Source organism: Coregonus clupeaformis, unplaced genomic scaffold, assembly GCF_020615455.1.
Source record: "Coregonus clupeaformis isolate EN_2021a unplaced genomic scaffold, ASM2061545v1 scaf0252, whole genome shotgun sequence".
Lineage (NCBI taxonomy): Eukaryota > Metazoa > Chordata > Actinopteri > Salmoniformes > Salmonidae > Coregonus > Coregonus clupeaformis.
In genome coordinates, this window is record NW_025533707.1 from 125,001 (window position 1) to 130,000 (window position 5,000).

The following is a 5,000-nucleotide window of genomic DNA, read 5'->3' on the forward strand; positions in this document are numbered from 1 at the left end:
GGTGAGGACATGTTAAATACTAATTACTGTATAAATGAACACAATAATAAAACAATTTATGTCAACATGTGTCAAATATGTAAGTTGAAAACGTTTGATGTTAAAAGCACTGTTTGTGTGTGTAACCAGTTGCACAGTCATTTTTAGATAAGAAGCCCACATAATCATTTCCAGTTGAATGAACACATGCGACAAGTTGAACAAACACATCATTGTAAATTGACTGAATTTTTGCCTACGTTTTCTCAACTTGGGAGTTAGGTTTGGGTCAACATGATCTATTTATTTGTTCAGGTAACACTTGGACCTAAAAGTTCAGTAAACAAACAAAAAAAAAGTATGTGGAACCAGTTACTTAATAATAATTAGTTGAAACAACTAGATTAGGAACCAGTTACTTAATAATAATTAGTTGAAACAACTAGATTAGGAACCAGTTACTTAATAATAATTAGTTGAAACAACTAGATTAGGAACCAGTTACTTAATAATAATTAGTTGAAACAACTAGATTAGGAACCAGTTACTTAATAATAATTAGTTGAAACAACTAGATTTATGGGTGTTTTCTTTTAAAGTGTATCATTAAAGCCCTAGGCATCTCAGAGCGGAAACAAACAAAAAAAAATTACGTTTATAGAAATGTTGTTCCAACCGTGTGTTTACATTAACGTTCCTGTTGGGGTTTTTTAAACGCCAACAGCTACAGAGGACGGAGAGCGAGAGCAGCGAGGGATGATTCACCGGAAACAACAATGAAAAGGCCAAAGGGGGGAAAGAGGGATAAAGTGAAAATGCTTTTTAACAGATGAGAGGCGCTGCTCGGCAACCACATTAACCACTTCCTGTCAACAACACAAGCGCCCAGAGCTGGAACATCACACACACACACACATACACACACACACACACACACACGCTATCGCTCACACAACAAACACATGCACGCACACACACATACACAAACACTGCACACAGACACTTTTCGGAGCGCTGGTCCATAATACAATTCTTCACACGCGGCACCTCCGATTACCCAGATACCCCCAGGGGGCTTGGACATAAACAAACAAACAGACAAACAAGTAAACAAACCAACAGAGTCAGGAGAGGAGAGGAGAGGAGAGGAGAGGAGAGGAGAGGAGAGGAGAGGAGAGGAGAGGAGAGGAGAGGAGAGGAGAGGAGAGGAGAGGAGAGGAGAGGAGAGGAGGGACAGAAAAATACAATTACCTCATCACAGGGCCCAGGACCAAAGCTACACATAGAAAGGTGACTACTCTTCTTCCATCAACGATAACAGCAGATCCAGTCATCATCACAGTGTTAAATGTACACTACTATGTGATGGATATTTTTTAGTGGACTATGAGATAAAACTAGGTTAATCACGAACATAGGGTTAGAATTATTTGTTGCTGGGCCAGGAACTTAATTGGGTCATTTCACTTTGTGTATGTTTGAAAGATTAAAGTAGGGACCTGTCATGTCCAACAACCAGTCTTCAGGTCGAGCTCGGGAGAGCTGGGGTTGAACAGAGTTTAAACTAAACATGAGTGTTTTTGCAAGATAAGGGATTGATTGATTGTATTCCTATTGATTCTGAACTGAATAAAAGACAAAGGAAGTGGGCGGAGCGATAGAGGGCGGGAAACTGAAGAGGGAGGGATTTTGAGCTAGAGGAGATGTGAATGGGACTATAACAGGGGGAGAGAGAGAGAGAAAAGGAGGCTACACTGCAGACCAGCTTCCTTTTATTGAAATTCAATAAAGTAAATCTTGATTCTACAAAAACTCTGTAAGAACTTTGATTTTTAATAAAGTATAGTGATTAATCTCCACAACACACGTTTCCTGCAGTGTTGTTGTGACTTTATGCGTCTGTGTCTGTTTACACTAATTATATTGCTGCATCTTGACAGCCAGGTCGTCCTTGCAAATAAAAATCTCTTCTCTCCATTATGAATAATAGTTCAATAAAAAGTAAGGCTGTCATTAAAACATTTAATCGAGTTAACTCGCAGGATTTTCTGCGATTGAATCGCAAATTCAGAATTTGCTCAAATTGAGCTGTAATTTAAGATTTTTCATACAATATATACTACAACAATATTGACGTCTTGATTTTGTCTAAAGTAATGTTAGCAACATTTGGTAAATTGAGAAAGCAGATTTTTTTATTTAACCTCAATGTCAACTTGATTTTACACGGCATTGTAGATTGTATCTGTATGGATGATGTATAGATCAGTAGTTTTCAACCGGTGTGCCTTGAGGAACTCTCAGGTGCGCCGCAAAACTTTTTCCTAATCTTGATCATTTTGTTGAACAGTCACTTGTAAATGTGACCTGTGGAATGAACGTGGGATGTTGACTTGGAAGCACCAGATAAAACATTAAACACGGTTACATCTGTGTGGTTGTTTCAAGGTGCTGTTGTTACATTTGTATCATTTAAGGGGACCACATCACAAGCAAAGCCATTTGTTTAATTCTACTTCTCCTGTGAGAACCATTAGCAGGCAAGTCTAACGAGGTTTTAGCAGTACCACAGCCAAACAAACAGAGTGGCTTTGTGTCAAATCAAATCAAAATCAATTTTTATTGGCCACATGAGCCTAATACAACAGGTGCAGACATTACAGTGAAATGCTTACTTACAGCCCTTAACCAACAGTGCATTTATTTTTAATTTAAAAAAAGTAAAATAAAACAACAACAAAAAAGTGTTGAGAAAAAAAAGAGCAGAAGTAAAATAAAATAACAGTAGGGAGGCTATATATACAGGGGGGTACCGGTGCAGAGTCAATGTGCGGGGGGCACCGGCTAGTTGAGGTAGTTGAGGTAATATGTACATGTGGGTAGAGTTAAAGTGACTATGCATAAATAATTAACAGAGTAGCAGCAGCGTAAAAAGGATGGGGTGGGGGTGGGGGGGACAGTGCAAATAGTCTGTGGTTGCACCTTTACAATGCAGAAAACCGCTCGTCTCTAGACCTTTCCGTTCGTAACTGTATTTTACCAGAGCTACCGGAGTTATTCTGTCTATCAGAGATTTGTGGGACGCTCTTAAAAGGGGTTCACACAAACTAACTATAATGAGAAAGTAACGATGAAAATAGTTTAAATAAAACGTATTTAATCTGTGACAAATGTTTGTCACATCAAATCAATCATTTGCAGTATGGATCAGATGAGATGGAGGTCATTATCACTAAATAAATTATTAGGTTAGGTTTAGGCCGCAGACATGTTTATCCCATCAACGTGTGCCACGGTTAAAAAAGGTTAGGAACCACTGGTATAGATCAAATCTTTTGGAAGTTTTCATTGTATTTTCAACGCTTTCAGACAATGTGATTAATCGTGGAATAGAAATGTGTGCACTAAAATGACAAAACGTTAACTTGAGTTAACTGAATAACTCTGACATTCCTAATCAATAGATAAGTATTATAATATATATATATATATATATATATATATATATATATATATATATATATATATATATATATATATATATATATATATATATATATATATATATGTATTATAATCAATATATGTAGTATAATCAATATATATATGTATTATGTAGTTCAATATATGTATTATGTAGTTCATATATATATATATATATATATATATATATATATATATATATATATATATATATATATATATATATATATATATATATATATATATATATATATATATATATTATGTAGTTCAATATATATGTATTATAATCAATATACAGTGGGGGAAAAAAGTATTTAGTCAGCCACCAATTGTGCAAGTTCTCCCACTTAAAAAGATGAGAGAGGCCTGTAATAAACAGGTATGGTGTTCTTTGGATGCAACTCAGCATTCTTTGTCCTCCAAACACGACGAGTTGAGTTTATACCAAAAAGTTCTATTTTGGTTTCATCTGACCATATGACATTCTCCCAATCCTCTTCTGGATCATCCAAATGCACTCTAGCGAACTTCAGACGGGCCTGGACATGTACTGGCTTAAGCAGGGGGACACGTCTCGCACTGCAGGATTTGAGTCCCTGGCGGCGTAGTGTGTTACTGATGGTAGGCTTTGTTACTTTGGTCCCAGCTCTCTGCAGGTCATTCACTAGGTCCCCCCGTGTGGTTCTGGGATTTTTGCTCACCGTTCTTGTCATCATTTTGACCCCACGGGGTGAGATCTTGCGTGGAGCCCCAGATCGAGGGAGATTATCAGTGGTCTTGTATGTCTTCCATTTCCTAATAATTGTTCCCACAGTTGATTTCTTCAAACCAAGCTGCTTACCTATTGCAGATTCAGTCTTCCCAGCCTGGTGCAGGTCTACAATTTTCTTTCTGGTGTCCTTTGACAGCTCTTTGGTCTTGGCCATAGTGGAGTTTGGAGTGTGACTGTTTGAGGTTGTGGACAGGTGTCTTTAATACTGATAACAAGTTCAAACAGGTGCCATTAATACAGGTAACGAGTGGAGGACAGAGGAGCCTCTTAAAGAAGAAGTTACAGGTCTGTGAGAGCCAGAAATCTTGCTTGTTTGTAGGTGACCAAATACTTATTTTCCACCATAATTTGCAAATTAATTCATAAAAAATCCTACAATGTGATTTTCTGGATTTTTTTTCTCATTTTGTCTGTCATAGTTGACGTGTACCTATGATGAAAATTACAGGCCTCTCTCATCATTTTAAGTGGGAGAACTTGCACAATTGGTGGCTGACTAAATACTTTTTCCCCCACTGTATATGTATTCTGTAGATCTATCTCTCTCTCTCTCTCTATATATATATATATATATATATATATATATATATATATATATATATATATATATATATATATATATATATATATATATATATATATAAAATCAATATTTATGTATTCTGTAATTCAATATATATGTATTATAATCAATATTTATGTATTCTGTAGTTCAATATATATATGCATTATAATCAATATATATGTATTATGATCAATATTT

General features: G+C 36.0%; 1 pseudogene; it reads right to left on the minus strand.

Annotated features, from left to right (window-relative positions):
- The window catches only part of LOC123481202, a 274,390-nt pseudogene that overhangs the window by 116,193 nt on the left and 153,197 nt on the right, over positions 1 to 5,000 (minus strand).